Below are 14785 nucleotides of genomic sequence, written 5' to 3'. Positions count from 1 at the left end.
AAGAAATAAAATCTTCTTCTATATTTCTCTCTATCTTCTCTCTTCTTTCTCACTCTAAAATCTTGAGTCATGTTCAGAGTCTTGAGTCCAAACCCTTGAGTCTTTTATGTTTATCACCCTAGTCCTCCCCCAAACTTTAACATAAGGGGAGTGAGGGTGGTCATCACTCATCACTCACAACATCCAATCAAGTTCCGCCATGTCATCAACCATTATTCCATCACTCACAACCTTTTTTTAGTGGCGGTGGTCATCACCGGTGATGGAATTCCATCACTCACAACTTTTTTTAATTTCTTTTTTTTAGAAATTAACAATAAAACATTAAAATTATAAATTATAAATTTCATTAAATAAAACATAAATTACATAGCAAAATAAAAAACAACTAGACATTTGAAAAAAAAAAACTTAAATTAAATGAACGGCATCTCCCAACCCCACCTTTCACAAATCTCGCGCTTTTATTGAATTACGACCGACTTAAACGGTTCGTCGAGATGGGCGTGCAGCTCAAACAAGATTTTTAAATCATTTTGTCTTTCTACCGTTTTCAAGTGTCCCATGTACGCGTGCTCGCGTTCAAGTTTTGCGGACACAAGTTTTTCTCTTCTTTGTTTGGAGTCGCTTATTTCCGCCAATTTCACCTCTTCGATTCTGAAGATCGACTCCGCCACCGCTTCCTTTCCTTTGCTTGATGATTCACCACTTTTCTTGCGGCGCGACCTTGTAGGGGTATCTTCTTCAATGGGGTCGTCAACGGGTTGATCGAGTTCGTCAACGGGGTCATCGTTTAAATTCATTTAGGGCAAGTTATCCGACGCGGAAGTCGTGTAGTTCCCCGAATCGGAGGTCTTTGATCTTTTCAGACCTCCTCTTTTTTTGGAGCCGTAGGCCCACCCATGTCGACCAAATCAACCGGTACCGACTTTGGGTGACGTCTCGCAACCTCCCATGCCGCCATGTGTGGAAAACTCCTCTTATGGTAGAGCCGGCAATACTCTTCGGTGGCGGTTTGCATGATAGTCGCCTCGCTCGCTCCACTTTGTGAATATCGGTTCCATAAAAAAATATAAAAAGTTATTTAAAAAATAAATAACTGTTTTTTTAAATAACTGTTTAAATAACTGTTAGATCAGCGAGTTCATGTGTTTCTGTATAAGTTCGAATAAACTTGTAAACATCTGTAGGTATGCCTTTTGTAAACCGGTATGAAAGCGTATATGAACAGATCCATTAATGTGTAGGTAATACATTAATATGTGTGCAATGGTGCGGGAAGGCTCAAACCTTGCGGATTTTGTACCGGGCGTCCGGCCGGAAGACATAGTCACCACCTTCGGCCATTTCCGGCCCAGGGGTGGGGCTCGCAACACCCAAATAGATCTATCAATCATGTTCCTCGGTCCATATACGAGGATTAATGGTCTTAAGTGTTGTATCCACCACTCACCTGATCTAACAGTTCATTCCTTAGCTAACCATACCATTTGTAAACGTTTGTAAACAATTGTAACATGTATTTCACCCCCGAAGTTACAAAACTGAAAACAGGTAAAAGAAAAGGGGGACATGAACTCACAGATTTGCGTCCTGTATCCTGTAACTCAAAGATCACTTCCAGATGTCGTACCACTACCTACACACGTGCTATGCTTTATTAGACGGCTAGGTCGTGTAACGACTCTTAATCTGAGTCTTTATGACTTATTTGGAATTCATGGTATACTTTGAGTTATGTCTTTGATGTACTTTATATAATTTCAAAGTATATAATTTTGGTTAAAATAATAATATTTAAACTTAAATTATCTTTGGTCCATTATTTGAAATATTGACAAAACAATATATTTGTAACCTGGTTTATTATATATTCCCACATGTGTATTTTCCCAAGTATGGGTGTACTTATACTTGTGTATTTTTATACTTGAGTATTTTGCCAAGTATTGGTGGCGTATTCCGGTGTGTATTTGTACATACAAGAATACGTATTTTCTTGCATTTGTTAAGTATTTTTATACTTAATTTTGTATTAAATTTTCCGGAATATTATTTTTAATCAACTAAAAATCACGAATTTATATTCTTAACATATAGGTATTTTAAGAAAACTTTTATAGAAAAATATCTATAAATCTTTCTTGGAAAAAATAATTATACTTTCATATAAATCTCAAAAATAATATATTTTCAAGATTAACTTAGAAAATATTCATAATTCCATTGTTCACCCAAAATAATATATTTTCAGTTTGTTTAAGAAAATATTTATTTCCTTCAAAAATAATAATATATCTTCTAATAATTCAAGAAAATATATATATATTTTCTCTACTCAAAAATAATATATTTTCTACTTGATAAAATATGATTTATTTGTAATAATTGTAAAAATCATATTTTCCGTTTCTTTGGTTTCCAAAATACCGTTTAACTCATTTGGCAAAATATAAATCTATTACCGGAATATATATAAGTGTAGTCTATACGTTCGTTTGTTCGATTGTCCAATATTCGGGTATGATTTATATATTTGTTTTCTTGGAATTTTGGTAATATTTTGTATTACAAATTTGGGTATTTTGGTAAGTTATATTATTTTCAAGTCCTAACATAATATAACTAATACACATAATATACAAGTAGCACACAAGTGTGACATCTAAATATATATTTTCCTAAATATATACTTAGTCACTTTTATTTATCAAAAACCAACCTCCAACATTTGTAATTTTTGTAAGAAAAATTATAGCAAGTTTTTATTTGAAAACCATGATCAAAATTCATTTATAAACACTTGTTTAAAAATATTTTTATAAGTGTTTAAATTCAATAATAATTTGGCCATAGTTTCCCCTTAAAAATGGAGGTTTCCATGCTTTAAAAGCATATCATTTTCTTTTAAAATCATCATCAATCATCAACAAATCATTCAAGACTTACCATGAGCCAAAATCATGCAATTTACACTACATCATGAACTTGAAGTTTTGTAAAAACTTGTAGTAACTTAGTATGTTATTTAGTAGGTTTAGTTACCCTTTAAAACATGGTTATTTGTTTATAAATCTCATTCTTGTAAAAGTTAGTCCTTTACAACTTGTAGGATGATTTTTCTAAAAAAAAATTCTTTTGTATTTTTCTTGTTACAAACATGTTTCTAGTCATAATTTAACACTAAAAATATGATTAGTTTCTTTAAAAATCATGATCTTGTAAATAACTTTAGTTTCTTGAGAAAATCATTTTTTAAATCATCCTTTTACAAGACTTTGTTGGTGCAATGATGTCTGTTAACTTCGTCTTTATTGAGTCTTGTATTGTAATAGATAGATCAGGGCACGGAAATCGAGAAATGTAGTTTATAGGTAATTCCGCACGGAATGATAATCTCGCATGAAAAGTTATTCCGCTTGAGTTAATTCCGCACCGAATTAAGTCTCACGTGAACCTCTCAAGCGGAATTATGTTGCCTATAAATACCTGATGTCCTGATCATTTCATACAGAATTACAGTGTGTGTTTTGAGAGCCGAGGTGCTGCCGGATTGTTATCTGAATTGTAAAAGCTCAGGAAATCAATATAAGAAGATAATTAGAGGAAAACAAGCTGTGTTACGTCAATTACATTTATTCCGCCTTTGTTTTTTGATGTTGAACTCTTCAGATTGACTCGTTAGGATCACACGACGATCCAACAGACTTATAACGTGTTTCAATCATCATCATACACAAAAACAACTTCATTTTTCAAGCTCATGTTTACATAAAGGATGATCACTTTTATTTTTACAAGATTCATCCTCTCACTTGCTAGATCATGTGTTTAATAACAATCTAGCAAGCTTCTTATGATGATCAACACCATAATCACAAGAAATCATTAATCATGTATCACACACACACTAAAATACTTAGATTCTTATGTTAGTAAACTTTATGTGAAAGTTCATCTTCATGATTCTTTATGATTGTTATGTTTAACAACTTACATAATCTTTTATCCATCAAAATAAGAAGTAAAATCAAGTTACAAGAGGCTTACTACTAGCACAATGGCTAGGGAAGAAATCAAGATGAGGTTGATGATGAAGAAGGTGGATAAAAGCTTATGGTGAAGGTCCTTCAAGTTCCAATGCCTGCAAGCTTCCTAACTTAGCTCCTAGCACCTCAGAATGATTGTTAATGGGATGAAAATGATGGTGGTGTGGTGGTGGTTTGAGGCCGAGGGCAAGGAGGGAGGAGAGGGAGTGAAGGTGTTGGTAAAATGGTGAAAATGAGTTAGTAGTTTAATCTTGTGGTTCTTTAAGACAAGTTCTCCAACAGCAATTTAACCACAAGTTCTTATGTTTCAAAAGTGGATGGCAAATCTATTAAACAAATGAATAAAAATCATGGTGTGGGTCCACCATGTTGAACCTTGAATGGGGGGGGGGGGGGGTCTTAGTTGGGGTATAATGGTTAGTTAAGCAAATCTAGTTAGTTTCCAAGGTATGATGTTTAGTGTTATATGTGTTATGATGATTTAGGGTGTATTATGATGTTCGGTGACCATAACTTGCTCGGGAATGTTAAAACAATGCTTCAAATGAAAATTTGGTGTTTCGGGTTGTGTCCGTTTGTTCGGTTGGTTACCGGTTCGTTAAGGTGCTAAATTGCGCAGTTTAGTGTGCTTTATGTAGGCTTTTATAACAGTTTTGATTCCCGACACTTAGGAAAGTATTCTGGACCATTAAACCATAATTCTGCATTGTATTTTATTATTGAAGTGCTGATTTTTGCTGAGATATGCAGAATTCTGTAGTTATTGTGAGTTTTAGGCACTTTCCTGCACTTAAGCTATCACTAGGAAGACAGTTTTATGTTCCTTACTTTCCTACACACTATACTAGTGTAACTCTTGGTTTTGGGCTCATTCTATGTCTTAACATCATGTCTGCCTGAGTACTGAACTCCCATCAGTCCTTCTATTTTGTCTGATAACTGTGCTAACTTTGTTCCGTGCACTAAATGAACCATATTGTGTTGCATGCAATAATGATAAATAATCTTGTAACATGTAATGCACTTGTATGTATATGATAGCATTCAGAAAATCATTCATGTCATTAATTAAATTAGGCACGGTCATTAATGCACAAATTACTGTTTAACATTGTACAGAATATGTGGAAAAGTTCCAGTTGTCACATCTCGTTCTTCGAAACAACGAGGCTAGCAAAAAAGAAAGCCAAGGAAAGCTTGACCCTAAGTGGGAAGGGCCGTATACCATCCTTGAAGCCCACAAAGGGGGATCATACTAGCTGGCAGACGCACAAGGCAAAAAGCTTCCCCGACATTGGAATGGTAAAAACCTTAAAAGGTTCCATGTCTAGTCAAATGTGTTAGAAAAATAGCAAAGTGTTGTTTTGTTCCCTTTGTAACCCATGCACTTTGAGGTGAATGAATGATGAAGTTCTTATCAAAACTTGTCTTTCTATCCTATAATGAGGTTGAGAACCTAGCAAAAAACTCCATGACAAGGGTCATGTAAGGGGATGAGCTCCCATGCCACATCACTCAATAGGTTCAAGGGTTTATATGGACCTATATAAGGGGTGAGTTCCTAAATCAATACAACTCCATGAGACTTAGAATTTTTTTCAAAAAATATGTCTCATGGACGGATTTGAGCAAACCACATCTAATGTTCCTTAAGCTTTAGCACTTGCTTACGAACCAAAATCAGACTAAGTAAAGTCATAAAAAGGATAGGTATTGCATATTCTTGTTAAAAATATCCTAAGGCTAAGTGACTGCAGCACTGAACCCTTTAAGGTATAAATAACATAAGGTAAACACACCATCAACAAAGACAATAGAAAAAAATAAAAACACAAGGGAATAGACGAAACAACAATGCAAAATATAACAACCCAAAGCACAAAAAAGTTAAACATAGCATAGAATAATCTAAGTTAGAGTATCAAGAGCCATAGAAGGCCATAAACATAGAACATTATTCAGGAAGCCTATAAAGCTTTAAGCAATAAGGGACCTAAACGGTTCCCTTGGATAAAAAAAGATGTTCAAAATACACAACCACAAACATTGTTCAAAAGATGCTAAGAAAGCTATTAATCAAGATACCTACTTCACTTCGCAGCATCCAACACAGTGGGTTTTGCTGCATCATCTTTCTTGCCTCTATCAATCTGAGCATTCTTAGCCTTCCTCTTCTTTCTCCCAGCTGCGGCCACCTCGGAGGCGTCAAGGCTTGAATCCTTCAAGCCATCCCCACCTTCAGAACAAGTATCCTCACTATCTCCAGAATGAGGACGTTTCTTGGAAACGGATTTAAGCATTTCATTACACACAACCTCATTAAGATGTCGAGGTTTCAAGCCCTGCAAAACGGAAAGAGGTTTTCCATAACACTCGGATACCTCACCCACATAAAGGTAAGTCAAACACTCCATCTTCACAACGGTGTTCTTAAACACCTCGAAGGCTCTAGGCTGAAAGAAAGGAGATTTATCTTTTGGAGACCTAGCTGCACCAGCATCATATCCAATAGTATAACCTTGATGTCTTCCATGAATAAGAAGTTTGAATAGACATCACCTAAGGCACTGTTAAACTCGGATGAATGAAGGAGGTAAGTAACAACCTGTTGGAAGCCATGCTAAATAAGCCACTTGTTATCTTTGGCCAATTGAGCCTAGGAAGCCTCCGACTCCTCTTTCTCCTTCAAAGAAGCTTCAGCTTGTTGTTTCAGTTCACTAGCCTCAACCTCATGCCTCTGAGTAAGTTCATGAACTTTCTTCTGCCAGGCCAACTTTTTCTCAGCAAACCCTTTTGCCTCTTTCTTCAAAGCAACCATATTAGCCTTCATAGCCTCCCTCTTCTTGGAAAAAAATTCATACTCTTGCATCCATTTTTGAAAACGGGAAATACCTTCAGGAAGCAAGGAACAAAGGTTGTAAGAAGCCATGATCATCTTAGAAATCATTTGATCATCAACCATGGGGGATGAAGAAGCACGAACAGCTTAAGGGGCTTAAGGGGCAAATTGGTTGAGAACATCTTCACAAATGGCAGGGGACTTGAAGCTATCAGAAATAATAACCTTCCAATCAGCACGTATATCTCCTCCGAATCATCATTTGAAGAACTCTCAATAGCCTTACCCGAAGGCTTTGACCCTCCAACCTTTTTACCCAATGCCTTGGTATGCTTACCCACCACCAAAGGCAACTCTCCCTTCTTCCCATCGGTAGGAACCTCTGTATCTTCAACTTCCAAATCATCACCAAGATCAATCGTCTCAGAACTTGAAGGTTGTCCAGCACCTTTACGTCGAGTAGAACGACGAGTAGACTGCTTCGAAGCAGGAACCTTCAGAAAACCCTTCACATTTGGAACACTAACATAGCCCGATCCTTCAAACCTATGCTCAGAACCCCTAACCACAACATCCTCACCCTCAGCAGAAGCAGCATCAGCAAACACAACATCCGATGTATCATCACTCTTGATAAAGTCCAAAGCAGACATGACTGCAATTAAAACAGGAAAAGATAACATAGACAACAAACATTATAAAAATAAGAAAAAGAAGTTAGAAAAGCAAAATGCATACCCTGACCATCCCTTATGAGTACAGGATCCCGATCTGGTTTATCCCATAACTTTCTTATCCCCATTAAAACCAACAAAGGTTCAGGAAAAGGGTGAAGCCTAGAAGGGCATGCCCTGATTGATTTTAAGAACCAACTGTCTAACTCGATATCGGAGGGTTCAAGTTCATTGAGGACAATTGACTCTGAAACCCAAAAGAAACGGTCTTTCCATGAACCAAGAGTAGTTACCATAGAAAAAAATCAGACAAGTATCAACTTGGGACGTCTCAAACCAATCGCCATTCTTAGCCAACCGGAAGAAACAGCGAAAGGAAACTAGAGACGGGTCATACCCTGCATCACTGCACAAAATTTCAAAGTGAAAAACCCTAGCAAGGCCGAGGGTGCAACTGACCAAAAGAAACTCAATAATACTCTAACACATGAAAAACGAAAGTGGAAAAAGGATGACGGAGGTTTGAAAGCTCAAAGTGTTTGCAATATAAAGCAAAGGAACCAGCCGGACATTGGTCAATCGATTTGTCCAAGCCCGGAGCCTCTAGTTTAAACCGTGAATCAATCCCCCATTGAAGACAAAATGCCTCAACCTGTTCTTGTGTAAGGCTAGAAAAACTAGTGGATTGATATTTCCTTGCACCCAAGACAAACGATGATCGAAAGGAAAAAGTGAAAGAGAAGAAACTAAGCTGAATGTAAGATGTGATGAAACTTGGAAGGATGGAGAGAGATTTGTAAAGTGGCTATCCTTGATAAATGAGAAAATAAATAGGCCTGACGGTTACCATAATTAACCTATGGGCTAATAACTGACGTCTGTAAGAAAACTGTCATGTCCGTCAAATCAACTGTCTTTTCAAACTCAAATCTCAGCGGTTTCGCTGCCCAACACACGAAGCTTGGAACCTTTCAAGCCTTTAAGCTAGTTAACAAAAATTTCACAAAAGACAGAAGCCTTTGGGATTACACCACAAATACCTCTGACTGGGGGGGGGGGGGCTGATGACGTGGGTAGCTCAAGCTTAATAAACTAACTATAAGTGCAAAATAGCTTAAAGGGTTAAAGGGTTCGAGTAAGCTACCAGCTATAGTGAACAGCAAAAAGCATTACACACTGTCATGTCCCATCACACTTTACATGTGACTTCTCATACTCAGCTGCAAAAGGGGCACGTGAGAAGAGACAGTCTTTTACCCGCAGGTCCGAAGCCTTCAACCTACCAAAACGGGCAACCCCCTCACCACATCACCGGATCACTAGTAAAATGTTTCTACTATTGGCTTCCTCTTTCCCTGTAAATGACCACCCTTGGTCGTTCAGCCAAACATTCCGAAATCTCTCTCTCTCTCTAGAACTTGCACATTGCATGTTCTATTCTTTACATTCAATAAGACTATCACATTGCATGTATCAGATCCGGGTTGAGTCTCTCTCAACCTTGAATTCTAAGCAATTGATAAAAGATTGATCCGACCCTATGTATTGCATGCGTAGGGGGGCCTGCGACCTGCGTTAGGCAAAACGAGACTTTGGAATCCTTTTGCCTAATCAGTCCCGCCACTATCCTTGGTCTCATATTTGTTGTAGCAACAGTCACTCAGTACTGAATCTTCTCTTAGCTATCATCCAATCATGTTTCTCTTTTGATTTTTTTGGTATAGTTTCTTACATCTGGTGTCCGAATATCTTGCTTTAAATAAGATTTTTGATTCATAGTTTCTAATTAACTATATTGTTGATTCATAGTTTCTAAATAACTAATCATCGTTGAAGAAGGAGATGATTAAATGGGGTATCCCAATTTTTTTACGTGCAATCATACAATATTAAAAAATGATAATAAATAAATAAAGTAAAACAAATACCTAATAATTTTGTCCTCTTCTTTTTTTCATAGCTTGAAATCGTTTTATCATATCGTCGTCTTTTACTTTATGAAAAAATCATTTTCGACTGCACGAACATGGAAATGTTAAAAAATTCCGAGCCCAATAGATTGCGTAAATCCGTCTTGACAAGCTTTAATTTAAAAAGACATCTTTCAACGGTTCCGGTTGCAACCGGTAAAACCGAAGCTAGCTTGATTACTCGATAAACCAAAGGACAAGAAGTATGTGTTCCCATTTCAACCATAAGACACGCAAAATCACTTATTATATTATTTGGGCTTTATTAGTTATTACAATTTGAGCTTAATTATCATAAAACTAATTATTTGGGCTTTGTTACCAACCAAGTTCTGGGCTAAATGAATAATATCAAGTTTCATAATTTTCTCTTAGGGGTATACTCATATATGTTTTGGGGTATGCTATGATAAAACCGAAAAAAATTACACCGCGAATACGGGGTTGAGCCGTAGCCCATGCTACGGCTCTTTCTACATTGGTTCGCCCCTGGTAATGGGTTTTTTAATAAATGGGGTAGATATGGTAGCACAAACAAGATTTGACTAAAATACTTCTCATGTGGAGGCATGTGACTTAATTTTAACGAATAACATGGATGAAGTTAGTGCTTGGGGACAAAAAGGTTAGAAAAAGTGACGTTGGGGGTTGAAATTTAAAAAATTCATTTTTAAGCTGCTATGGTTAAAGTAACTTAACCAAAGAGGCTAAAAACCATAATTTTTTACTTTTCATTAAATGGGTAAAAAAATCCAATTTGCCCTAATGTGCAAGACACGTGAGAGGAGTTAACTCCCATTAAATGAAAAGACGTAAATTGTCACAACATATGAACACAAATGATCAACTGTGTTAATTCGTTATTTTGAGGATGAAAAGTGAATATACATAAAGACTGAAAACTCAATAAACTAGTAAAAGAATAACTTAATTTGCATCAAGATAAATCAAAATGATATTTTCTATAATAGTCGGGTTCCATTTAGAAAGCTCTTTAAATGCAGAGGGTAGTTATAGTAAAATTCGAATTAGGGTAACCTCACACTTTCTATTTAAACAAGTCTATTCCCATTTCCATTATAACCATCTCCGCCGCACCCTTTCTTCTTTCATCCATCTCCGCCGCACCATTTCCATTTCCATTAAACAGTCGGGTTCCATCTCCGCCGCACCCTTTCTTCTTTCATCCATCGACATCTCGACCCTAAAGATGACATCTCTTATTCAATACCAATGTAAGAGCTTTTATTTTCATTTTATATAATTTGATTTGTCTCATAATCTTTCTTTACATTTTTTTAAAATCATTGCTTGTTTTCAAGAGGACCAGTTTGGGAATTTTTGGTTTAACTACATTTATGGACATATATGCTTCGATTTTGTTGGTATTGATATAACATATGTGTGTACTAACTCATATTGGTTTGAAAAATGAAGAAATTTGATATCAAATACATTTTTAGGATTTTTTATTTTCTATAAGCATGTTCTAGCATAGATCTATAAACAAATGAAGCAGAAATTGTAATCGATTTTTTGTTCCTTATTTGACGTGTAATTTTGAGGATTTTAAGTTTTCTACTTGTTTTGTTGGTATTAAATGTTAGGTTTGATGTTATTCAACCATCTCACACTAAAGATGGATTTTGCTAATCGTTTTGGTGGAGACTTTCATGGGGTTTCAAGGATCCCAAGTGATAAAGGTAAAACCCAAAGCCATTCAAATTAATTTAGAAAGTCACAAATGCAAATATAAATAAATAACAAATAAAAAAACTAGGCAGTCAAGCCCTATCATAAAATTAGAAATTAAAAAATATTGTCTTATAAAATCTTATATAGATTAAAACAAAAGTAAAACATTAAGATGTGATTTTAAGTTACTAAAATGGAAAAATGTCAAAAGAGAAACAGAAACAAAAATTGTGGTGAAAGGTAGGGGTGTTCAAAAATATCCGGATCCAAAACCGAATCCGAAATATCTGAAAATCCGTATCCGAAATATCCGAAATTTCAGATATCCGAAAACCAGATAATCCGAATTTTCAGATTCAGATATGAATTTCAAAAATTTCGAGATCCGATTATCCGTAAATTAATTTGTTTATATATATATATATATATATATATATATATATATATATAGAATACGAGCATTATATTTAGTTTGAAATATAGTAAATAATCGGATTCGGATGTTGATTTATGAATATTTTCAGTTTTCAATGTTGGAAATTTGGGAAGTCGAATATAGGTTTAGTTTTAATCTAGGTTAAATTACACTTTTCGTCCTTTATATTTCAATGTTTCGACAGGCGTTGTCCTTTAACTTTAAACATTACACTGTGTATCCTTTATGTTTGCAATCATTAACAGGCGGTTTCTTTTCAGCTAAACCCAGTTAACTTTTTTATGTTAAAGCCCCTCATGTATAACTTTGTAAAACTCCTTAACAGCAGGGACCACATGTGCAATATTCAAATTCTGTTTTAAATGAAACAACTCCGGCAAAACACCTAATTCTTCGGCCATCTTCTCCGGTCATCTTCTCCGGTGACCTAATTTTTCATCTTTCTCCGGCCATCTTCTCCGGTCATCTTCTCCGGACCTAAGTTTACAACTTCACATGATCAAAAGCTTCTTTCGGTCATGTCAAAGATCAATCTAGAAAAAAATAATCGAGTTGGACATCTCGACACATAGGTATATGATGGCAAAATTGGTATTTTGTTGTTTATTCTTTAAACTATATATATATATATATATATATATATATAGAGAGAGAGAGAGAGAGAGGATCATGAGAAAACTACATCTAATTGAGAAAACTAGAAAACTAACTAAAAAATCCTAAAAAAAAGCTAAAAAACATACCAATTTTTTATTTTTACATTTTTTATAAAAAAAATTGCTATTTTTTATATATAAAAAAATTCAAAATTTTTTTTTTTTTTTGTGGTACTGCACATGTGCATTATATGTGTACTACACATGTGCAATGTAGCCGAATAGTGGACATGTGCAATACAACAAAAAGATTTTTTTTTCCATTAAAAAAAATAGATATGTTTTTTAGGCTTTTTTAGTTAGTTTTTTGGTTTTCTCATTTAAACTAGTTTTCTCATGATCCATCCCCTATGTATGTATGTATATATATATATATATATATGGGAGGAATATAGAGAAAACCCATTTGAGTTGTGTAAACTCAATAAACCATTGTAAAAAATCCATGTAACATTCTTATTTCTTCTAAAAAAAATAGAAAATGTAATATACATATATCTGAACATTTTTATAAAAGAAAAACAAAAAAACACTGTGTAGTTTTTTTTTTAAATGTTAAAAGTTTCATGATACATAATATATGTGTCAAAAAAATGTAGCATACAAATTTTGAATAATATTTTGAAAAAAAGTAGGCGTTTTTTTCATTTTTTTCATAAAAATGTTACATAGGGTTTATTTGCGTTTTCTCAACTCACATTGGTTTTCGATTTATCTTTCCCCTGTGTATATATATATATATACACATATTTATACATATATATATATATATATATCTACAAATAGTTGATTTGTATATATGATTATAGGGTTATGTTCCAAGGGGCTAAAGTTTCAAGTTGTTGGATATACCGAAAGGGAATGCAGGTGAATTTCAAACGTCATTTATGAATATTCTTCATCTCATCATTCGGTTTTAATTAGGTTTGTATTTATTTTGTGGCTTACATTCGGTTTTAATTAGTCTTTGCAAGGCTTGCCTTCCAGATGTTCGCAGAAGTTGTGATTATTGTTCTTTTGTACTGTTCTTTGCTTGTTATCACGAGATGCATGATGGATACTTGCATTCGAAGATCGAAAATTTGAAAGAGACAAAAATGATTAGAACCAAACGTTCAGAAAACAAACCATGGAGCTTTTTATCCGATGGACGTATAAGCTGTCCGCCTAAGCATATCGGTGGATGTGATAGAGGTCTTTTGCGTTTAACGTCTTTCTACTGGTTATATCTCATGAAAGATCTAGAAGAAAGCATACAATGTTAACTTTGTCGTATTCACCTCAAGAAACTGAACGGGCTATCCGATTCTTCCCCATGTTCGCAATGTCGGAGAAGATGATCGGATAGCCCGTTCAGATTCTTGAGATGAATACGACGAAGTAAACGTTGTGCGCTTTCTTCTAGATCTTTCGTGAGATATAACCGGTAGAAAGACGTTAAACGCAAAGACCTCTGTCACAGCCACAATATGCTTAGGTGGACAGCTTATACGTCCATCGGATAAAAATCTCCTAAGGTTTGTTTTTTGAATGTTTGGTTCTAATCATTTTTGTCTCTTTCAAATTTTTGATCTTCGAATGCAAGTATCCGTCATGCAACTCGTGATAACAAGCTAAGAACAGTACAAAAGAACAATAATCACAGGTTCTGTGAACATCTGGAATGCAAGCCTTGCAAAGACTAATTAAAACCGAATGTAAGCCACAAAATAAATACAAATCTAATTAAAACCGAATGATGAGATGATGAAGATTCATAAATGACGTTTGAAATTCACCTGCATTTCCTTTCAGTATATCCAACAATTTGAAACTTTAGCCCGTGTGACATATCCCTATAATCATATATACAAATAAACTATTTGTAAGACTAAATATATATATATATATATATATATATATATATAGAGAGAGAGAGAGAGAGAGAGAGAGAAAGTATAATGTACAAAATGGCTTAACCTACATTAACATACGCGACAGAATTTATAACATGCGTAATTATTTTTTTCACCATTATAACGTGCGTGATTATCACCTCCATGCGTGATTATCACCTCCCATGCGTGATTATCACCCAAAAACTGCCCCCATGCGTTATTAGGGCTCCCATGCGTGATTATTGCCCAGATCTGATGGTTGAGCGCGTCGCGTACGTGAAGTAGGATAAGGACTTTTGTATGTTAACCTTTCCCTATATATATATACATATTGTGTAAACTCAAGAAACCTTTGTAAAAAACCATGTAACATTTTAATTTTTTTCAAAAAAATAGGAAATGTAATATACATATATTTGAACATTTTTATAAAAGAAAAACAAAAAAACACAGAGTAGTTTTTTTTTAATGTTAAAAATTTCATGTTACATACTATATATGTCCGAAAAAATGTAGCTTACAAATTTTGAACATTTAAGAAAAAAACTAGTAGGCGTTTTTTTCATTTTTTTCATAAAAATGATCAAGT

Source organism: Helianthus annuus, chromosome 6 (genome assembly GCF_002127325.2).
Source record: "Helianthus annuus cultivar XRQ/B chromosome 6, HanXRQr2.0-SUNRISE, whole genome shotgun sequence".
In the NCBI taxonomy this organism is placed as follows: Eukaryota; Viridiplantae; Streptophyta; class Magnoliopsida; order Asterales; family Asteraceae; genus Helianthus; species Helianthus annuus.
The sequence above is the reverse complement of the archived record's forward strand: the minus strand, read 5'-3'. Positions refer to the sequence as shown.